The sequence below is a fragment of the Oryctolagus cuniculus genome, chromosome 14 (assembly GCF_964237555.1).
Source record: "Oryctolagus cuniculus chromosome 14, mOryCun1.1, whole genome shotgun sequence".
Lineage (NCBI taxonomy): Eukaryota > Metazoa > Chordata > Mammalia > Lagomorpha > Leporidae > Oryctolagus > Oryctolagus cuniculus.
The window spans coordinates 65,630,943-65,655,771 of NC_091445.1; the positions used below are offsets into that span (position 1 = coordinate 65,630,943).

Below are 24,829 nucleotides of genomic sequence, written 5' to 3' on the forward strand. Positions count from 1 at the left end.
TAAAATGATCTAATTTCAGTTTACTTCGTAGTCCTAAGATTATCCCTATGCTCAGTAAAGAATTCTACAAATAGTAAGAAAAAAAAAAAACAATAACACTCTCCCTCAAAAGTAGAGATAAGGGCTGTAAACAATTATCAAGTCTCAAACTGTCAATTTCATTCCTATACATTATATTTTTGGCACTCCATTAGTTAACCACAGATCAGGAGAAATATATGTTATTTGTCTTTTTGGGACTGGCTTATTGTACTACCTAATGGTTTCTAGTGGCAACCATATTGTTGCAAAAGATAGGATTTCATTCTTTTCTATGGCTGAGTAGTATTTCATATATAACCTAGTCATCAGTTGACAGATATTTGGGTTGATTTGTATTTAGCTATTGTAACATGGGGGTACAGATAACTCTTTCAAATGTTGATTTCATTTCATCTGGGTAAGTTCCCAGGAGTGGGATTGCTGGGTCATATGGTAGATCTATTTTCAGCTTTCTGATGTATCTCCATACTGTCTTCCACAAAGCCTGTACTAGTTTACACTCCCACCAACAATGAATTAGGGTACCTTTTTCCCCACATCCTGACTAGCATTTATTTTTTGGTGATTTCTGTATTCTAACAGGGGTGAAGTGAAACCTCATTGTGGTTTTGATTTGCATTTCCCTGGTGGCTAGTGACCCTAAGCATTTTTTTCCTTGTGTCTGAATTTCTTAAGTAAATACACATTATGAAGAAGTAGTACATATTGTTAATGTTATGTAACAAAAGAGTTGGGAGGCAATCTTTTTTTCTTACCTCATTTTTTTAAAGATTATTTATTTATTTATTTGACAGGTAGAGTTACAGACAAAAGATAGAGACAGAGAGAAAGGTCTTCCTTCCATTGGTTCACTCTCCAAATGGCCGCCATGGCCAGAGCTATGCCAATCTGAAGCCAGGAGCCAGGTGCTTCTTCCTGGTCTCCCATGCGGGTGCAGGGGCCCAAGCACTGGGCCATCCTCCACTGCCCTCCCGGGCCACAGCAGAGAGCTGGACTGGAAGAGGAGCAACTGGGACAGAACTGGCGCCCATACAGGATGCCAGAGCAGCAGGTGGAGGATTAACCTAGTGCACCACGGCACCAGCCCTGGGAGGCAATCTTTTAATGTTAGAAATTTTTTTATGATTGAAATGAGAAAGATGCTGATATATTAACATGTATTTATTGAGCTATCACATCAAAGTATTGTATTTCCCACAATACACAGAAAAATTGAAAGAATAATTTCTGGAAGAGCTTCCTTTGCACATTCAACTGCACAGCTGTGTGGATGGTATGCAAAGGTACTTCAAAAATTAATAAAATGGATTAAATCATGTTTGTTTTTATATAAGACATTTTGAAATCCATACCAACAAAGAATCTTCAAGTAGCAGGTGGAAAATGTGTATTGTGAAAAAACACGCATGTTTTTCAATTTTGGCACCAAAAAAACCTTAATCTCAATTTTCCATAAATTTCTTGAAGTACTCTTAAAGGTGTCAATTCCTTGAAAGTCTCTGTATAAAAATATATTTAACATGTATATTTAAATATGAAAGAAAAGAAACATTAAGAAGGTCAAGCTGAGAATGAAGAGACAGAGGAAAAGGGAAGAAAGTGTATTGAAGAAAAAAGAACAGTATGTTCGGAGCCTTTGAAGAAGAAAGAATAAACTGAAGGGTGGCCTGTAGGGCTAAAGTATGCAGAACATGAGGACAGAATGATGTGAAATGAGATTGAACGGTAAGTAGTGGCAGATCAAGTTATAGCTATAGGTCATAGTGCTTTTTGGCTTTTTTTCCTAGGAATATTGCAAAGACTTAAATTGGGGGGAGAGATAAATGTTATAAGTGATCTATGCTTTAAAAAAAAAAAAAACACTGTAGCAATGGATGGAGAATAGATCCAAAAAATCATGTATGGGGGCCAGCATTGTGGTAGACTGGGTTAAATCACTGCTTATAACACCATCATCTCATACTGGAGTGCCAGTTTAAGTTCCAGATACTCCACCTCCAATCCAACTCCCCACCAATGTACCCAGGAAAGCAGTGGATGATGGTCCATGTACTTGGGACCCTACCACACATGTAGAGGACCAGGATGGGGTTCTTTGCTCTGGATTTGGCCTCGCCCAGCCCTGGCCATTGTAGCCATTTGAAGAGTGAGCCAGCAGATGGAAGATCTCTTTTTTTCCTTTTATATCCTTCTCTGTCACTCTGACTTTCAAATAAGTAAATGTTTTTGTTTTATCACACATTGAAGTTATTTCCTATAAAAATTCAAAGAAAAGGATGGTGACTTAAAATACAGTAGCTGTTCAAGTGAGGACAATCCCCCCAACCGAGATACTTACGACAATGTTTAAATACATTTTTGATTGTCACATGTGAGGGTAGTGAAACTACCAGCATGCAGTGGGTAGAGCATGGAATTCTACTAAACACCCTACGATGCACAAGACAGTCCTTCCCAACAAAGACTTACCCAGTCTTGAATGTCAATAGTGTCATGGTTGACAACCTCGGACTAGAATGATGGCAATCAAAAGGAAGGAAGGAGACTCATATTTAGAACGTAGAAATGACGTTGACAATGTGTGAATACTGGGTGAAGGCAATACAAACAATCTTAAAAGTCTAGAATAGACCCTAGTTTTCTGATTTGTGCAATGGAGTAAATTGTGAGCCATTCACTAAAGATCCTTTAGGTTTGAATATAGACCAAAAGTTTGTGTTTAGATGCATTGAATTTAATACACCTTTAAAATATCAAGTTAATCTGACAATCATACATAGTGACTCAAGTGTCAAAGAATCAGCCAGCACAAAATGTTCCTGACAAGTCAAACAAGATGAGAAGTAAGCTATTTAGCAAAGATCAGATGAGACAAGGACTGGACTAAGTAGAGGCATGACTAAGAGATAGGAAAATGGAAACAGTGAATATGATGGTTTCTGGAAAGCTGATTATGAGGGGGCATGATGACTAAGAGCAAAGTGATATTGAATGGTGTTTAAAGACAGAGAGGGCTGGGGGGAGAGAGGGAGAGAGGGAGAGGGAGGAGAGAGGAAGGAGAGAGGAAGGAGAAAGGGAGGAGAAGAGAAGAGAAGAGAAGAGAAGAGAAGAGAAGAGAAGAGAAGGGAAGGGAAGGGAAGGGAAGGGAAGGGAAGGGAAGGGAAGGGAAGGGAAGGGAAGGGAAGGGAAGGGAAGGGAAGGGAAGGGAAGGGAAGGGAAGGGAAGGGAAGGGAAGGGAAGGGAAGGGAAGGGAATGAACTGGGAAAAAGCTTATAAGATCCAAAAGAAATGTACATAAAAGACACAAATAGGAGAAGGACAAAATGACATGAATTCTCTTCTCTAAAATCCAAATTCTTCATGAGGACTGCATTTGGATTTCTCAAGAGCATTTCAAATGAATTTATTGAAGATTGAGCTCTAGCCTCTTCTCATGTGATAGTTTCCTTTCTTAAAAGACAGCACCACAATCTTTAAATAAAACAGTAACAGTCAGATTTGACACCCACTCAACTACCCCCATAGTGAAACTATCATTGGTATTTCTCAAATTATTTCACTTCTCTCCACAGTCTCAGAACTTTCTGGTCAAAACAACCACTCTCTCATCGAGACTACACAATAGCTCCCTAATTGTTTCCTTGTCTTCTAAGAGCTGTTCTTCTACACTGTAGCCACCAAATCTGATTATGTCCTCCCATTTCTTACAACCTTCAGTGGGCTTTAAACTGCTTGAGAACAAAAACCCAAATCCTTAACATTATCTGTAAAATCCCTTTTTCTCTTTCAAGCCTCAACTGAAAGCAAATTGTTCCTCACTCCTGCAGCTGTATCCTTATTTGTCTTCTTCCCATGATACCTCTGTATGGTTCTCACATATACACTATCTCCCTTCTTGGGAACTCTGTTTCCTGCTCCCTAAACTGAATCTCAAAAATAATTCTCAATGAAGCACTGCCAAATTTGACAAGTCAGTCTCCTATTATATTTATGGAGCCACAGAATCATACTTTTCTCCTTTGTAGTAACTCCCCTATACATATCTAGGTTTCTTTGTGTATTTGATCTTGGTAGTTTTCCATGAATGCCACAGAAGATGAAGTAAGCAATTTACATTTTTAAAAAGTTTTAATTGGCTTACCCCTGAGGATTGTTGGGCTTTGGTCAGTGCTTTCCAATAATACTTACAGTAAAGTGCTTTACCATAACTTAAAATATATGTTCACTAAAATCCTAATTATCAAGAGTACAGAATCTATTTGCAAATGAATTATTGGGTATAAATTAGAGATAAATTTTAGTAAAACTGATACTTCTCATTTGCTATGCAATATTTAGCCTACTAAATTGTACATTCACCAAAGAAAAATCAATCCTAGTCAGAAACTTATGAGAAAATGATTTAGAATACACCTATGGATAAGGATAGCTAAACTATGTTATCCAGCCATTTTGGCAACACAACTGCACCCAGAGACCACTAAAATTTCAAGTATTTTGGTATCATAAGGTTTACCATATTCATTATTTACAAATACCATTTTTCAAAAATTTGAAGTGCTATAAAATATAATAAACATTAAAGTTGCAATAAATTTCCTCTTTCCCAACATGCCAGATACACCAAAATATCACCAAAATGCCAAATCATGTCTTATTGTAACAACAATGGCATCCCGAAGGACCTCTGCCTGTCAGGTTCCATCTTCTTTTATATTCTGCCCTAGATGTTAGTCACTTAATCAATTTCTACTTTGAATTAGCCACTGAAATTTTCAAACTTAGAAGTCAACAAGAACAGGAACCCTACTTACTGGGTATCAAGTACTTGCAAGCAATGTGTAGATACTTTAAATATATCATTTTATTTAGTCCTCACAAAAGTCCATGATACTAATGTCTGCATTTTATAGAAGAAGCACAGTCAAGAATAGTATCTGATCAATAAGAGTCCCAAGTATACTCATTTATGTAAATTGAGGGTTTTCCAATAAGGTCATAAACTGCCAAAGTGTCCAACTCCTACAGATATTACTGGTATGTCTTTTTCTAGATCATAGAGGAGTAGGTCCAGTTCTGAAACAGTACTATCTAATCCAAAGGGCAATTTGATCATCTTAATCAGTTTTATACTGTTTCCTACTATGAAATTTACGAAGGATAGAGAAATGTTGATGCTATGGTTTGCTTAGAAAAATGGCATCAGAAGACAAAATTTGGTTTGGGTAAGAAGTTTCCATTAGCTATTTTTATAATGAAATCATCATCAAGTGTCTATTTGCAAAGAATAATGGTCAGTAACTATCTGACTGTCAGATATTCTTTAGGAACATGTTTCTTAAAATGTGCATAATGTATAGCACTTCCATAATAAAAAATCAGTTGGGATTATTAACCCACCTAGTGCAGGATTTGTCCATGGTCTCAATGATAAAAATGGAGCAAACAGTTTATATCAGAAAAATCAGCCATTTTACTTGGCAATGCAAATCCTCAGATTATGTTTGCTTGTGTATTTGTTGATTTGTTTGCTTTGAATCTATGATTCATTTTATGATATCGAACTAAGTATGTGCTTTAGTTCATGTTTAGTAAATTAATAGGTTAAATTCACAGAGCGCCATGGTGTCTGGAATTAGGAAACAATTTGCCTTTGCTGTTTTTGAAGAGAAGGAAGTAGCTTTTCTTTAAAATGCCAGGGCAGTGTTTTCTCAAGAGGTCAAGTTGAAACTGATGCCTACTGCAGGGACTTCTGTGAACTTCTACTGTCTTCACTGGGGTTTCGAGAGATTGTATTACCTGATTTCATGATATGTATGATTGCAGTGAGGGGGTATTTAACAAGCTCTGAATCTGAATCTAATGTACAGTACTATGGAAGGAAGTAAGGGATGGAGGAAGGTAGAAAGGGAGAGAATGAGAAGGGAAGGAAAAGAAGTCTATACTATTCAAATTTACTGCTGTATGATGTGGATGTGAAGTTAATGGTTTTAAAGTAGCTATCTAATAGAAATATATACCCTGTAATCCATTAGTACTTTTATTCTGATAGCCAATGCTTCAGTAATAACCATAGGAACTGCCATTTATGAAGCTCTAAGCAAGAGTTGGGCACTGTGGCAAGCACTACTCATCATTATATCACGTGGTCCTCACCACATTGTAAGTGTGTATGATTATCATGCACAGTTCTGCAGATGAAGAGCCTTCATCTTCCAGAGAGCTCTGCAACCTGAAGAGCACTGCAAAACAAGAACTGCTCCCAAGTCAGACTCAAGAATTCAGTGTCAACTGCATGCTCATCTACTCATTTTATTATTTTTATTCACCACTTTCTCATTCTATATTTGATAAAGGTACACATTTAAAAGTGCTTCCAGAAGAAAATCATCCTATATTTTAAAGCCCTAAGCTTCCAGATGCAAACTGATGAGGAACCATGATTCATTCAAATCTGTTTAACACACACACGCACACACAGACACACACACACACCATCTCTTCCTGCACATCCTCACAAATCAGATCAAGCCTTGTAAAAGAAGAGCCATGCTGCAATAATAAGATTCTGGATTTCATTTGTGTGTGATTTTATTTATCCAACTTGCCTGTATCTCTCAGATTGCTATGATATTTTAGGAAGTGAAAAATAGATAACTTGAGGAAATATAACTCTATTGTTACTTAAGATATATTCTTGTTACTCTTAAGAAGTATACTAGACTCTCAGGATGAAACTATATTTGGTAATAAATTAATTAATTAATAAACAAACAAACCTTTGTGTTGTCCTGTTAAAATAAAATGAAATATAAAGCTCAAAGACATCATTTTTACAAATTATTCCATTCACAATTTTATCATCCTAGTACCTAATAGTCTTCAACTAGGCAAACCTGGTGAAAATAAACACAGTACCTGCAGGCCAAATCACCATATTTCTCAAATCTTTCCAGGACTTTCTGGAATGTGCTTTCTGAGAGAATCTAAATTATTTTCTTGTTTATACTCAAGTCATCACTTTACACACAGTGAAATGTGGCCATTTTTGTTTAAGTGATAAATACTACATCACAGGTCTTGTACGATGATAGTCTGTGCTGAAGTGAACAAAATTTCTTGCTTCAAGCTCATAAAAATAAGGAAAATACAACCCTTGTTATGAGTTTTCATATAGAAAAAAGAAAGGCAATGCACAAATCCCAACAAATAAAGTGACTGAAAAGATGGAGGCTGGTGGGTAGGAGGTTCTCTCACATGCAAGGACAGCAGTAGAGAGAGATTAGACCCAAATACAGGCTAAGGAGAGGAGTAGGAGTGCCTAGCCCCAGAGACAGACAAGCCACAGGATACAAATAAATGTCACCATTACTCAACCCACATTCCTTTGAACTCTTTACCAATGCCTGTATGCAACCTCTCTGTGTGCTTTTTCTGCAATATGTGGCATTTGCATGTCTTTGAGAGGTGACCTCAGGCTGCTAGATCCCCTTTGAAAACTACTGTAAAGCTCAAGCTTCCTGGAAATGTATACCACTCCTGGAGAATTCTCTAACTAATGATCAATTCTGTAATTTCCTCTGATGAAGAGGGCTCTAAGATACGACCTTTAAACCTGCACTTCAGCACTGAGCCACGGTTCTCCCCATGAAACTTTGCTTGATAACTGTGGGGAGCAACTGGGACTAGACTGTTACTCGAATTAAGACTTATTTTATGCATCTGCTCTCCCACAATATGGCGCTGGGAGAGGAGGAAACAGCTTCTACACAGCTGCCTCCAGTTCAACCAATAAGCAGCAGGACCTGCTCCTGATTGGAGGAGAGCAGCGTACTCGGCGTGTGGGCAGCAGAGTTGGGATTGGCAGAGGAGGACTATAAAGGAGGAGAGAGACGGCATGCACCAGGAACATCTAAGGGGAACATCTAAGGGGAACACCTGTGCAGCCCCCCAGAGAGCCGGCCGGTGGTGTGCCGCTCCCCTGCGGAAGTGGGGAAAGTGGCAGGGGGAACCGCCCTTCCACGGAGGTGGAAGGGATGGTAGCCAACCCAGGAAGAACCAGCAGCAAACCCAGGAAGGGCCGAGCAGACAAAAGAACAGCGCAGGGTCCTGTGTCGTTCCTCCGCGAAGAGGGGGAGCGACATAATGGTGCCATGACTCGGATATGAAGCCTAGGCAGGGTTTAGTGTCATTCCTCCACGAAGAGGGGGAGCGACAGATAACTGTGCTCTTGCTGGGCCAAGAAAGTACCTTTTCCTATCTCATTTCTCTGTACTTCTAATCATCCTGGAAGCACTTACTAACAAATCGTTTTCACACAATATTTTACCTCAACATCTGCTTCTTAAGAAGCCAAACTAAAACCTACAGTGTTGAGTCCTTACAAGCTATGAGTTGAAATTGCCTCTTCGGCCTCAAGCCAGGAGTCTGAAAGAATGGGGCAAGCAGCTCCACCAACCTAGAAAACCATAATGAAACTCTCTGGATGGAAATAACTACAAGAAAATTCTATCATGAGGAAGTGATATCCATGGCTGCACACACACACACGCACACGCACACACACACACAATCAGAGTTTACATGATTTATTGAGAGCAGGAATCCCCAAGCTAAGAAATTAACATGAAAACTGGTTTTGAGCAAATGAGATACCGTTGGAAATACACAGCTACTTAATAGCAATATTTCTGCTTTGAACAAGATAAACAACTTCTATAGAAGTGGGAATCGAGAAGGGATGTGTTAAATGATGAGACAAGCCCAAAGTTGAAGAAATTACAAACCACCAAAAAGGCACTAGAAAAATCATGGACACCATGCAGGGGACACAGCCACTGGCAGTGACCAAAAATGCTCCAGCTTGTTGCAGTAGATTCGGTCTGAGAGGAGGAGTGTGGTGGGGGCAAGAGGTGCGGAGTCACCACACAGACTCCGGGAGTAGAGTGAAAGCAGGCCAGAGGCAAGCAGCCTGCAGACTCATTTATTTCAGTTGGTTCAGCAGCTTATATAGCCAAGGCAGTCAATCTGGTCAAGGTGCGGTCTATGACCTAACCAATCACAGCCTGTTGCCAGGTAGTTTCTGAAGTCATCCAATCACAGCCTGTTTCCAGGCAGGCTCCGGGGTCATGTGGTTTCTGAAGCCATCCAATCACAGCCTGTTGGCAGGCAGGCTCTGTTGCCAACAGCCATCTTGGCATGGCTTTCTCATTCCACCACACCAGCTCATAAAGTGAATTTGTTAGATGAGATAAGCAGAGCCTTCCAGACCCAGGACAGGCAGTGCCTGCACTATGCCTCTCATAAGCAGGAAGCAGCTATAGAAGATATGATGATTCTATGCCCTTCAACATCCCTTAGGATTAAGGGCTGGAATCTCTCCAAGGTGGCAAAGAGGATGTAGGCAGACAGAGAGGATAAAACTGATAAGGTTTGTGAGCTGGAAGATGATGCCTTCATCACACTCCTGTGTGATCTCATGCCCCCCTATATGCCCACCTGCCAATCAGGCTACATAACCACTCCCTTTGGAAGTGGATAAAAGGCCTGGAACAAGATGGGCCCCTCCCTTTTTTTGTTGCCTTTGTTGCCCCATACCTTCAGTGCATGTGGCCTTCAGGTCACCTGCTCCCTGCTTTCCTGCATGCATGCTTGCTGCACATGGCTCACTCCTGGCCTGCCCTCCACTTGGTATGGACCCAACTTAGCTTCTAGACTTCTCTTTCTCCCCGAAATAAAGCCCTCACTCTCCTGCACATTTCTCTCACTGAATAAAATCCTTAAAACTTAAAAAGAAAAAAAAATCATGGACAGATTAGAATATAATTGAATTTATATAAAGATTAAGATCGATTGCAGATTGAACACATCCTATAATTTTACTCAATCCTGGAACACAGGCAAAATTACAAGAAAAAAAATTTAATCCATAAAGATGCAGAGAGCAGCAGGGGACACAACAGTAACACAACAGTAACAGCATGCTGGAAGTTGAAAAGCAGATGACCAGCGTAAACAACATAAGAAAATCATGAAAGCCAAATATTCATAGCGAGTAAGGAAACCAGAAAAGTGTAAGGTATTGATCACCCTATGGAGATGTTCAAATTCTACAGGCATCATTCATGAACTTGGATTTTCCAACCAGCTTTGAGGACCCCCATCCTGAATCATGAACAATCAGTAGAGACTGAAAAAGCCACCTAAAAATATTAGCGTGCAAAAAAAACAATGCTATACAGAGAACAGAAAAACTGCAATATGAATAAATAAAATTATTAATATTCCCACAAAGAGAACATTTTTGTCTCCATGAAAAGAATAGATTCCACAAATCAAAACAAGCATTTAGATAACAAGGAAAAACAAGAAAGAAAATAGTTTGTATAAATCTTTTTAAACTTCAATAAAAATGAAGTACTCAATGGAAGAGTTGGAAGATTAACTTAAGGAAATCCTCAAGAAAGTAGAGCAAAAGGAGACAAACAATGGAAAGAAAGAATAAGAAACTGAGAAAGTGTATGTTGAAAGAATATAAAATATATAGAAAACATGTAGAAAAAATGAAAGTTGAAAAAAATTAAATCTTTATGAAACATTGAAAAATTGCCTCCAAACAAAGAACTTTCTCTATTGAAAGGGACTCAGCAAATGCTCTTCACAATGGGAAAAATTAAAATCTCACCCACATTTAGAAAACAGGAAGAAAAATAAGAGTTGATAAACATTAAATAGAAATTGTGAGAATAAGGTTACCATATACTCTACTCTTAAATAAATACTTTAATATTAGATAATCTTAAAAATACTAATGACTAAAATTGATTTATTTAATTGGCAGATCTATAAAGCAATTCTATTCAAAAACTAGTTGCAAAAATAAAATTGCCTCTAAGAAAAATAGCATGTTATGGCCGACGCCGCAGCTCACTAGGCTAATTCTCCGCCTAGCGGCGCCGGCACACCGGGTTCTAGTCCCGGTTGGGGCGCCGGATTCTGTCCCGGTTGCCCCTCTTCCAGGCCAGCTCTCTGCTGTGGCCAGGGAGTGTAGTGGAGATGGCCCAGGTGCTTGGGCCCTGCACCCCACGGGAGACCAGGAAAAAGCACATGGCTCCTGGCTCCTGGCTCCTGCCATAGGATCAGCGCGGTGCGCCGGCCGCAGCGCGCCGGCTGTGGTGGCCATTGGAGGGTGAACCAACGGCAGGCAAAGGAAGACCTTTCTCTCTGTCTCTCTCTCTCACTGTCCACTCTGCCTGTCAAAAAAAAAAAAAGAAAGAAAAATAGCATGTTATAATAAAGCCAAAAATTTTAAAAATTTAAATTGATTCCTCTGAACATTAATTACTAGCAAGCAGAAATAATTGTTCCTGGTACATATTTATTTACACTAATAATTTTGTCAGTTTCTGGATATATTTTTAGCTATTACTATTAAAAGTTGAAGCCATTTTCATTTTTCTGAAGAATCCTTTTATTATGACCATATAGTTTTATTTTCATAAATTTTTTTCAATCTTCTACATTTAATGGTAAATAAATTTAAAAATGTTGACACTCTTAATTGTTTTTTCTCTATAGGTTATATGATTTTCTGAAAGATTACCTACATATAGTGAAGTATTTGATAACTTCAAATCAATTTTAATATTTCCACTTGAATTATATGATTATTTGATGCAAAATATTTTCATTCAAAGTACCCTATTTGACAAATATCTTAGAAGATAAAAATTGGCCAGCGCCGCGGCTCACTAGGCTAATCCTCCGCCTAGCGGCGCTGGTACACCGGGTTCTAGTCCCGGTCAGGGCACCGGATTCTGTCCCGGTTGCCCCTCTTCCAGGCCAGCTCTCTGCTGGGGCCAGGGAGTGCAGTGGAGAATGGCCCAAGTCCTTGGGCCCTGTACCTCATGGGAGACCAGGAGAAGCACCTGGCTCCTGCCATCAGATCAGCGCAGTGTGCCGGCCGCAGCGCGCCGGCTGTGGTGGCCATTGGAGGGTGAACCAACGGCAAAGAAAGACCTTTCTCTCTGTCTCTCTCCCTCACTGTCCACTCTGCCTGTCAAACAATAAAAAAAAGAAGATAAAAATCATCAACTAAATTGTGTTCATGATTCATTGTAACTTAAAGGCTGAAAAATTGAAATATTTCTCAATTTATTCAATTCTGGCACAGGAAATAAATGAAGCCAATAAATATGGAAGTTATATAAAATTTTTCACATGAATCAAAATTATAAAATCATAACTATAGTTTTCAAAAATTCAAACAACAGGGGACAGCATTATAGCATAGCAAGTAAAGCCTCCAACTACAATGTTGGCATCCTATTCAGGTGCTGGTTCGAGTCCTTACTGCTCCACAAATGATCCAGCTCCCTGATAATATTCTGGAGAAAGCAGAAGAGGATGGTTCAAGTCTTTGGGCCCCTGCACCAATGTGGGAGACCCAAAGGAAGTTCCTGGCTCCTGGTTTCCATCTGGCCTAGCCCTGGCCATTGCAGCTGTTTGGGAAGTGATCCAGTGGAAGGAAGATCTCCCTGTCTCTCTCTCTCTGTCTCTCTCTCTCTCTCTCTCTCTCTCTGTAACTCTGTCTCTCAAATAAATAAATCTCTCTGTTTTGTATTATACTGGTTTTTGAGGTATGAGAAAACCTCTTCACAGTGGAAGAAAACTTAAGTGAATGAATGAATCACTGTAACCACTCAGAGGATTCTACAGAGTCTTTTTTAAAAATTTTATATTAAAAATTTTATCTAAGTTATACAAGTTATATACATTCTATATATATATGCATATATATATTTAGGAATGCAGCTATACTTCACACACACACACACACACACACACGTACACACACACCCTCCCTCCCACCCACACTCCAACCTTTCCTCTTCCTCCCTCTCACATTCCCAAATAAAATTCAAACAATATTTGAGATATCATCATTTATTTTGCTTAATATTTCAGTCACTTTTCTAGGATAAATGTCATTGCCTTCCCATCTAGAAGTTAGTTTCAGTAACTGCAATTGACTGTAAAATTCTCAAGCTAAGTCTCTGCATTCCATTCACTGAGTACTTTGATTTAGAATTTCCAGTAGACACTGAGGAAATGATGCACACATAAAGAACTTATTTCCTATAGAGATCATACTGTTGCATGTCATCCCTCAAATGCTCAAATATCTTTCAAATGCAGTTGATGACACTCATTATCCGAAGCCATTGGAGGCTGCATGCTGACAAAAAGAGGAAACAATATTAAATAGAGTAAGTGCAATAGGCTGAAAAACGCCCTTTGTCAGTAAAGGATTTCACTGCATTTGGAGTCATAATACCTTATTATATTTATATAACAAATAACCCCTGGAACTAATAAATATCCCCTTATATGGGAAAAGCATATTTTTCAGATCTGATTAAGAACTTTTCCTAGATAACCCTGGAAGATCCTAACTGCAATCACAGCTTTCCTTATAGGAGGGAGGCAGATGAGCATTTGATGCACACACAATGAAGGCATGGTGACCAAGACAGGTTCAAAGCTGCCAAATATTGGCAGCCACCAAAAGCTGCAAAAGGAAAGAAACTAATTTCCCCCTTAGAATGTCCTCTGGGAATGTGGCTCTTCCGACATCTTAATTTCAGCACAGCGAAAGTGACTTTGGACTCTGGCCTCCAGTGTGACTTATCAGGAGCTATATCATACTCTAAAGAAGTACTCAATGGTACGCTTCTAATGTATACAAAGTGAGATCCAGGAACTATGTGTGGAAATGGATATTAAGGGTATGAGAAAGTGATGAAGTGATGTAAAATTGGATGGGATGAATTTATTAACACGGCTCCACTAAGCACAGACTCTGCATTTAATGATTCAGATCTGGTAGTTAAAAGTTGCTCTAACAGTTTATTTGTTTCTTTGTTTTTTTTTAATTTTTTTTATTTGACAGATAGAGCTAGACAGTGATAGAGACAGAGAGAAAGGTCTTCCTTGCATCGGTTCACCCCCCCAAATGGCCACCACAGCCAGAGCCACACCGATCCAAAGCCAGGAGCCAGGTGCTTCTTCCTGGTCTCCCATGAGGGTGCAGGGACCCAAGCACTTGGGCCATCCTCCACTGCCTTCCTAGGCCACAGCAGAGAGCTTGACTGGAAGAGAAGCAACCTGGAATAGAACCCGGTGCCCATATGGGATGCTGGTGCCACAGGCGGAGGATTAACCAAGTGAGCCACGGCGCCGGCCCTGTTTCTTTGTTTAATTGGGTGCAACAAGAAATATAAAGAGATGGTGAGTCCCATCACCCCACTCCATTCAGCTCTGCTACTTGGCCTGCTCAGGAGTTGAATGAATCCTGGGGAATGACAATGCCTTATTATAAATATAATAAGGTATTATGACTCCAAATGCAGTGCTGCAGCACAAGTGATTTCATTGCTTATGCAAATTAATGCATTCTCTGTCACTTGATATATCAACTATTGATCTGACAAATGCTTTCTTCCCTATCTCTCTTATAAGGACCACCAGAAGCAGCAGGTTGCTTTCAGTTGCCGTTTTCACCATCCTAACTCTGGGATATATTATAGTTTGCAGGGATCTTGATCATCTTCCTTTTCTAGAATATATCACATGATCTGTTATATTTATCAATGCTGATTAGACTTAATAAGCAAATCTAGTAGGTCCTCTAGTATGTCTTACTGTGAAGACATTGCCTGTAAAGCTTAAATGGGTTTCCCACCATCCTGTAACAGTTGGTTTGGTAAAACAACAGAATAACCAGAATAACCTTTTGAAAACTTGGTGGCAACATTTTGCAAGGCTGGGACAAGGTTCTCCAAAAGGCTTTGTATGTTTTGCTTCAGCATCCAATATATGGTGCTGTTTCTCATGTAGCCGGGATTCATATGCCCAGGACCCAAAAGGTGGAATAAGAGTGGAAGCACTCACCATTACCCCTAATGGCCCTCTAGCAAAATGTTTGCTTCCTATTTGCACAGTTTTAAGCTCTGCTAGTCTGGAGATCCTAATTCCAGAGGAATGTTTCTACTATGAGACACGACAATAATTCCATTGAGCTGGAAGTTAAGATTACCACCCAGCCACATGGGGCTCCACATGCCTCTAAACCAACAAGCAGACAGAGAAGGACTGTGCTGGCTGGGTGATTGATCCAGATTGCTAAGGGAGAGATTAGACTGCTACTCCACTATGAAGTCGGGGAGAGTATGTCTGGAAAACAGACATCCTTTAGGATATTGCTTATCATATTCCATGATTAAAGTCAATGGAAAACTATAACAAATGAAGCCCAGACTCTTCAGGAATGAAAGTTTGGGTCACCCCAACCAGATTAAAAAACGACTCCCACTGGGCTGTTTGCTGAGGCCAAAGGGAATACAGAGCAAGCTGTGAACAGAGACGGAAATACCAGCAATGACCCCAGGATTACTTATGAAAAAAGGCTATAACTATCATGCCTATTTCTTCCTCATTTTGTTAGTAATGTTTGTGTTTGTGTGCAGCAAACATCTTTGTTTTCTTCTCTTACTTATCCTCTACTCTTGTAATATCAATAGTATTTACTGTATGTTTAAGTCAATTGTTAAGTATTGTTAACTTTATATCATAATATTTAAGTCATGGGACACAAACAAAAAGAGTAAACATCACCCAAGGGCTTGTTCCTCTTCTGGGGAAAAGAGTAATGTGGCTTTGGTTGTTTATAAGATAGTTGTATCATGTTAAGTATCAATATGATTTTTTATTGTCTTTCATTGGAAATTCTGTGCAGTTTAAAGGACTGAATGTGGGTGGGTACCAGGCTGACAAGGAGTGGACTTGTGATGGTGAATTATACTGTCAACTTGGTTGGGCCACAGTACCCAGGTCAGTGTTCTGATTACTTCAGTGAGTGTGTTTTGGATGAAACTTGCATTCAAGTCAGAGTATTTTGAGTGGAATAAACTAGATTGCTCTCCATAATGTGGGTGGGCCTCATCCAGTTGAAGACCTGAATAGAACAGAAGACTGACTTCCCTTGAGCAAGATCAATTCTACCAGTACACTGTTTGGTGTAACGGCTCTTTGCTTCTTTAGCCTGAGGAATAACCCTGAGGAAGACTTTGGACAATGTCAGCCTTCCTAAGGGTGTGAACCAGTTCCAAAAATGACCTCTCTGTCATTCTGTCTGACTCTTTCACTTTTCTCCTTCTCCTTTTCCTATTTTTCTCTCTGCCCCCCTCACACACTGTCTTCCCCCCCACCATGCCACACCTCCTTACACAACCTTGTTCTGTTTCTCTAAATAACCCTAACAAAATAAATACTTCACAAGAAGTTAGGACTATGGCTACCTTAGAAGAAAATTATGGCTAGAGAGAAGTATGCATGAGGAGTCCAAGAACTGATAATAGTCTATTTTATTACCAGAGCAGAAGGAATGTGAATTTTATAATAGTACTTTAACAGTGTGCTACTAAAACAAGAGGTCTAATATTGGGTAATCTATAAAGAATGAGAATTTAGCTCTTATAGTTCTGGCAACTGGAAAGTTGAATAACATGGTACTAGCTTCTGGGACTCACCTCTTGCTACAGCCTCACATGGCAGAAGGCAGGAAGGCAAAAGAAAACAAACTCATTTCTCAAGCCAGTTTAATAGTGACATTAATCCATTGATGAAGGCGAAGCCCTCTGGACCCAAATGCCTCTCAAAAGGCCCCATCTCCCAGCATCACCACAGAAGGATTAAATTTCCGATAAGCAAATTAAGGAGACAAATTCAGATGAAAGCAAATGTAAAATGCTAAAGTAAACTATAGTGAAAACAAGTTTTAAATGAAACAAAAATAAAACAGAAGCAACAATTATATGTAAAAAAGAGTTGACATCAGCAAGGAGTCAAAGAAATATCTACTAAAGTGTACTAAAGGGAAATACCTATCAGTGTAGACCTTTATCACCAGTTAAACAATCATTCAGCGGTTGAGGAACAAACATGTTGATTCAAGGAAAAAAAAAGGAGTGTATTCTTTTAGACTCTAACTACAATCATTTGGAGGATATACTTCTGAGAAAAGGAAATTAAATCTTTACAGTGAGCAAATAAAATGATACAGAATTAGATAAGTATAAAATTAAAACTGATGGCAAAAGTAATATGAGAGAAGAGTGTTAAATAAAAAAACTAGGTCGGAAGTAAACTGCTAGATAAATATGATATAAACTGTCAGAGAGTAGACAGAAATAGTTATTCTAAAGTCTTTGCATTATCTTGGAGAAGAATAAATTTACTGGTTAATTTTAAATTTTGGTTAAATGCATAAACCAAAAATTTAAGAAAATCACAGATGTAGTACCCTGAGCATTTTCCTGATGTGGAGCATTAAAGAACAAAATTAATCCAATAGGAAATAAGAAAGGAATAATGGATAAGGAGATAAAAAAAAGGATGGTCATAAGAGGAAAATGACAACAGGAATATGCCTTATTTATCACTAAATGCAGTACACAATAAATACAGTTTTAACTGAAAAAGGCCACAAACTCAGTGGTATATTTTGATATTAGAAACTCCCTTGTCTAAGGGATAAATCATTCACTTCTCTCTTATATTTTCCTATTATATGTTAGACATTTTCATTATTTCTTCCACTTTTCTTTTTTTTTTAAATGTTATTTAAGGTATACAAATTTCATGTACTTCATATATACAGATTTAGGAACATACTCCCCCCCTCCATCTTTTCCCCTGCCCTTCCTCCTCCTCCCTCTCCTATTCCCACTCTTTTTACAAAGATATATTTTCAGTTTACTTTATACTGATAAGAATAACACTACAATAAGTAAAGAGTTCAACAAATAGTATGAAGAAAAAAACATTCTTCCACGTTTCTTAACTTTCCAGAATAGATTGAAGTATTCCCAATATTATGAAACTATTTGTATTTTTCAAAATTTCTTCAGATTCTATCTTCTTGGGAGTTCAGCCATGCATTTTAAGCAGTGTTTGTTGTATTTGATCCAGCATTTTTGGGTGTTTGAAGTGGAGAAGTTTCCAGTATATCTGGTTTGTGGTGTTCCCACACAGCAAATCACATTATCAAGACATCTGCACTCTAGCCTCGGCTCTTTCCCTCACTCGTGTGGAATTACACGCAAGTCATTTCACCTCTCCTAGTTGTTCTCATCTTCAAAGTTTAAGGCTGAAGAAGATGATCCAGCGCAGCTCTGGGTCTCTTTAACACACTATCACATGACTCATTTTCACTTTTAATGGATAGACCACTTTGCAGTATCATATTAAATGTCATTTGCGTTTTGTTTTCTAAGGTTTTAGTAAATGCTAAAAATAATCACCCACCCTGTTTTAGGGTCCAGATTTGACTGCACATTTGGGGAGTCAGGAAACAGTCTGTTCCTAAAATTGTGCCAAGTTATGTGAATTTGACCAAGTCACTTAAAGCCTGTTTACCTTTACTTCCTTCCCTCTGTGGGTCAAGCTATTGCTTTTAAACCTCATATAAATAGCACTGAACTAAAACTGGGGAATCTGGCTTGCTGTGAATAAAAAGTAAGTACTCTAAAAGAAAAGAAGTAGGACGGAAACAGGGCCTTCTATCTTCCTACTGCTGGGGGCACCCCTGTGCTTCACTTCCTATTATTGAATTTTAGATAAAAGGAAGAGAAAGTCCAGTATTTCAGCTCTTCCAGCGACTCTGAGTCATGTATGAACAGGAAATAGCAAGATTATAATGGTGCAAGGAAAAATCTGGCAATTTTATGAACAGTACAGGACTACTGCTAACCTGATGCAATGGGTTCCAGTAGGATCAAATTGGAAATTAGTTTACTGTATTAGCATTAACAAATAAAAACCACAATGAGGTATCACTTCACACCAGTTAGAATAGCTACCATCCAAAGATGAAAAAATAACAAATGTGGAGAGGATAGAGGGAAGAAGGTACCCTAATACACTGTCAGTGGGAATGTAAACTAGTACAACCATTATGGAAGACAGTATGAAATGCCTCAGAAATCTTAAAAATAGATCTACCATTATGATCTTGCTATTCTACTCCTGGGAATTTACCTAAAGGAAATGAAATCAGCATACGAAAGAATTATCTGTATCTGTTTACAGCAGCTCAAATCACAATAGCTAAGATATAGAATCAAACTAGATATCCATCAAATGATGACTGGTTAAAGAAAAATATATGAAAGAATACTACTCAGCAGTAAAAAGAATAAAATCCTTTCTTTTGCAACAAAATGGATGTAACTAGAGATCATTATGCTTAGTAAAATAACCTAAATCCCAAAAAACAAATACCATGTGTTTTCTCTGAATTATGTTAGCTAATATATAGAGCTCAAAAAAATTATTGTATGTGAGTGAAATTGGTATCTTAGGAAATGATTAGAGTTTATATCCCTTATCTATATTCCTGCTGAACAGCAGTCTTTCACATTTTTACCTGCTGAACACATTTTTTTACTGGAGCACTAAGTCTGTGACTGTAAACTAAAAATATGTTATTGCAAAAATTTAAAAAGAAAGAAAGGAAGGGGGAAGTATCATTATATTCTTAGAATTGTATATATGAATCACATGAAATCTGTTCTTTTTTTTTTTTTTTTTTTTTTTTTTTTTTTGACAGGCAGAGTTAGAGAGAGAGACAGAGAGAAAGGTCTTCCTTCCCTTGGTTCAACCCCCAAAATAGCCACTACGGCCAGTGAGCTGTGCCTATCCGAAGCCAGGAGCCAGGTGCTTCTTCCTGGTCTCCCACATGGGTGCAGGGCCCAAGCACTTGGGCCATCCTCCACTACCTTCCCGGGCCACAGCAGAGAGCTGGACTGGAAGAGGAGCAATGGAGATAGAATCCGGCACCCCAACCGGGACAAGAACCCGGGGTGCGGGTGCCGCAGGGGGAGGATTAGCCAAGTGAGCCATTGTGCCGGCCAAATCTGTTCTCTTTTCATGAATAAAAATAAAATTAAAAAAATGAAGGGTGACATAGAAGCAGAATGCACAGAAAGCATTTCTTTCGCTTTTGCTCAGAAGAGTTTTGTCTTAATTGTTACCAAACTATCCCATTTGAAATGAGATTCTTGGACCTGGCTTTGTGGTGCAACAGGTGAAGCTGCTGCCTGTGACATCAGCATCCCAAATGAGCGTCAGTTCAGCTGCTCCACTTCTGATCCAACTCCCTGCTAAGGCACCTGGGAAATCAGTGGAAGATTGAACAATCACCTGGGCCCCTACAACCACGCAGGAGACCCAGACGGAGTTCCAGGCTCCTAGCGTCTGCCTGGCCCAGTCCCCAAATGAGTGAACCAACAAATGGAATCTCTCCCTCTCTCTTTTTCTCTAACTCTGCCATTCAAATAAATAATCATTTTTAAATGAATTCAAAACAGCAAATAAAAAGAATGTAAACAACTTTTTAATAAAGGAAAGAAATGAGGCTCCTAATGTCTGCTTTCCCACTCTCCTGTTTTCTTCTACATAAAAATGTTATGGTCTCAGCTGAGGTCTCACTGTAGTCTGACCCGATAGGAGGCTGGAGTTTGTTCACAGACTTATGTATTTCTATGTCAATGACCACTGACTACTTCTTGGGGCAGGTTTTAACCACCACCCCCCCCCCCAGTGGCTCTTGTTTGAGGGTATTTCTCCAGAGGAGGAGGCAGCTACAGTCCTTCACTGCCACACCAGTCTCAGGATTTGAGCAGGAGAATGCACCAACTGATAATGGGGGTCTAAACAGAGAATTCACTAAAGTTTCCAGATTTCATACAGCAAAGCCTGCAAACATTAACCTTGCCTTGGATAAATGGTTGACTAAAAAGAAAAAATCTGGGGCCAGGATTATGGCGCAGCATGTTAAACAGTTGTTTGAGACCCCAGCGTCCCATATTGGAATGCCTGTTTGAGTTCTGGCTGCTCCACTTCCAATCCAGCTCACTGTTAACGGATCTGGGAGGCAACAGAAGATGGTCCAAAGGCTTGAATCCCGGCCACCAGTGTAGGAGCCCAGATGGAGTTATGGGCTCTTGATTTTGTCCTTCACAGCTCGCTGCTACTGCCTATTGGGCTGTGAACCAACAAGTATATGATCTCTCTGTTTACTCTGTGTCTCTCTCTCCATGATGCTCTGCCTTTCAAATATGTAAATAAATCTTTTTAAAAAAAAGAATCATTAGAGTTTCCAGGTCTCCTAACATATTACGTTTACCCTCGATACAGTTTACTATTAACTTCTTAATAGTTAATATAATTTTGCAGCTTGGAAACATTATATTTAATCTGGAAGAAGGGAGGGAATAAAGAAAAAAGAAGGGTGTTCCTAAAAACTACTTTCAAAAGTCAGAGTTCCACTTCTGTGCTTTGCTGTCTAACTTCAAGGACCACTCTTTGAAACTCACTGAAAAAATCCAGAACTCATTTCAGGCTTCCTATGCCTTGCAAAGGGCACAAGAGTTTTTATAAGGGAAATATATTTGCATCAGGATACACACATACCCAGTCAATTTAATTAAGCACAGAAAGTTCTTTATCATCTGGGTTTAACTATATTGAACTGCCATATAAATTCAATATACAACAAGGAATGTTTGGCACAAATACTAGAGTAATAAAATATGTCCCACAGTTCTGTAGCCTAAATGTAAGACAATTTTTAGATACAGTTTCAGAAAAATAGCAAAAGATATATATGTATGTGTATCAAAGCAGCAGAGCCTCAGGTCCTTCTGAGAAATTATAATTCTTCACTTCAGTATAGATGGGAGATATCAATTTTAAAAAAGTGTTGAATGCATTTGGGAAAATATCTATTTTTGCTTATGTTTATAAATGCATTCATTTTTAAAGGTATATGAGAAACTGGTAACATTGGTTACCTATGGCAGATAAACTTTGCGGCTGAGAAAGGTGAATGAGACAAACTTTCAGCTTTTTTGCTTTCGCTTTTTTAACTTTTGGACCATGGGGATCATGGAGAATTTTCTAAGAGTCTTCCAAATATTTGGATTTAATTTTCAGGAGCATTATCTAAAATGATTTTATATTGGCATAAGGATAGGTAGTGACAGACTTTCTTTAAGGAAAGAGTATGATTATATCAAAATTGCTCAGTTGCTTATTACATGCTGATTATTTTACTAAAATATGTAGGTGCTTTAATTCTCACCTTCGTAAAAATGAGGGAAATAGCACAAGTTATGGATAAGCAGCTTATCTAAGATCTCATGGCTGATAAGTTACTGATTACTGGTAGAGTCTTGTAACTAAAACCAAGCCACATTTCCCAACTAGTACAATTCTTTTCTTTAACGTTTATTGATAGAACCACTTAATACTTTTGTTATCAGTTCTTCTTCAAGTTAGCACTAGGAAAATAGGTGTCCATTACTGGACCTGCTGCGAAGGAGCTAGATCAGTCCTGGAATTGCTGGCCTCCAAGAGGTGTGCCCAGGCTGATCCTCTGGGAAGAGGATGACCTCAGGATGGGGGAAGATCTGTTTCTCCCTATGGTTCATGTTTTTCCCTAAAATTAACTGTTTGATCTGTAGACCTCAAAACCAAGTTTAAAAAGGACATTTAAATTTCTAGTAGATCAGTGTCACTGGTGAGACTTCTGGTATAAAGCAACCACCGCTTGTTCTAGGGATCATTTTTCAAAAGCTCCCTTAACACATGACATACTTTCAGAAATACATGGATGTGTCACTAGCGCTGATCTATAGGAATTGGAAAGGGAAATGGAGACTTCTTAGATCATGTTGGCCTGTGTGCTATTTTTTTATTTATTTGAAAAGCAGAGTTAGAAAGGGAGAGAGAGAGAGAAGGAGAGGGAGAGGGAGAGGGAGAGGGTGAGGTAGAGAGGGAGAGGAAGAGAGAGAGATCTTCTGTCTACAGGTTTACTCCCAAATGACCTCAACATCAGGGTCTGTGCCAGGTTAAAGCCAGGAGCCAGGAACATCTTCCCAGTGTCCCAGATGGGACAAGCATGTGGGACATCCTTCTTTACTTTCCCCACGCATTAGCAGGGGACTAGATCAGAAGTGGATTGGCCAGGACTCAACCCAGTGCCCATATGGGATGCCAGTGTTGCCAGTGGTGGCTTAACCTGTTACACAACAAAAGTGGCTCCATGACATATGTGTGTGCTATTTAGACTAATTCTAGAATTGGGAATTACTCTGATGGGCTTACCCACCATTAAAAATATTCTTGTCTTCCGTCTCATTCATCCCAGATGAGAAGGACTTGCTTAGCGCTACATATGGATTCAGCTGCAGATCAAGGCTGAAAGAAAAACCCATAGAGTCTATGTTGTTCATTCATGCAGTTAGTATTAGTAAGGAAACCTTTAGAATAACCCATGACAAGTATGAAAGAAACTGGTGAACAACAATGGCAGTAAGGATGCAGAGAGAAAGGGTTGAATTGTGGATGTTTAGGGAATGAAATATATTTGATCTGAATATACACAGAAGTGAAGATTAAAGGAGGAAACAGAGTTGAAAGGACTCCAGATTTCTCAGACAGATAATGAGGTAGGTGATAGGGATCAGACATGGGAACACTGAAAGAGAAGCTGGGGTCTGGACTGCTGATTAGGGCTTCTCTTTTGCCTCATCTGTGTTTGATTTTTTATTTTGGTGAGTTGGAAGCTGGTTAGAATTAGATGATAGAACTAGTATACACTATCTAACCAGCTTTTTCTTTTCCTTTCTTTTGATTTCTACCCAATATCTGTGATTTACAAAGATATAAAGAGATTCTAAAGCACTCAGGAGATAGTGGTCCTGAAATGCCTACAACTCAAAGCTTCAAAAGGCCAAACATCACCTATTGGCAACTATCAAACTGACTATGGTCCACACAGTATCATATGCCCTATCCAAGGTTTAAAAGTAGAGATGTTTCATTTAAAACATAATTTTTGTTTCTGTATATGGTAAATCTTGAGTTCAACCTTTCCCATGACAGTATAAGTTGGAACTTGTCGCTCCCCCTCTTCGTGGAGGAACGACACTAAACCCTGCCTAGGCTTCATATCCGAGTCATGGCACCATTATGTCGCTCCCCATCTTCGTGGAGGAACGACACAGGACCCTGCACTGTTCTTTTGTCTGCTTGGCCCTCCCGGGGTTTGCTGCTGGTTCTTCCCGGGTTGGCTACCGACCCTTCCACCTCCGTGGAAGGGCGGCTCCTCCTGCCACTTTCCCCACTTCCACGGGGGAGAGGCACACCACCGGCCGGCTCTCTCGGGGGCTGCACAGGTGTTCCTTCAGATAGATGTTCCTGGTGCATGTTGTCTCTCTCCTCCTTTATAGTCCTCTTCCACCAATCCCAACTCTGCTACCCACATGCTGAGTACACTGCTCTCCTGCAATCAGGAGCAGGATCAGCTCCTGCAGGTCATCACTCAAGCTGGAGAGAGGCAGCTGCGTAGAAGTTGTTACTCCCTTCTCAGCGCCATATTGTGGGAGAGCAGATGCATAGAATAAGTCTTAATTCCAGTAACAGTCTAGTCCGAGTTGCTCCCCACAGAACTAACCCTTCAAATAGGACATTTGTTTTTCATCATCACTGCCTCCTCCACTCAGCTTTGGTTTTATGCATCACCTGCCTGACTCTGACTACCTGGACATTATATTTTTATTTATTTTTTATTTTTTGACAGGCAGAATGGACAGCGAGAGAGACAGAGAGAAAGGTCTTCCTTTTCCATTGGTTCACCCTCCAATGGCACTGCGGCTGGCAC

At 39.4% G+C, this 24,829-nt stretch overlaps 1 long non-coding RNA gene across 1 annotated transcript in view; it reads right to left on the reverse strand.

Moving 5' to 3' along the window:
- LOC103349612 (uncharacterized) overlaps positions 1-24,829 on the reverse strand; it is a 136,553-nt gene that overhangs the window by 56,383 nt on the left and 55,341 nt on the right. The gene's annotated exons all lie outside the window — the stretch shown is intronic.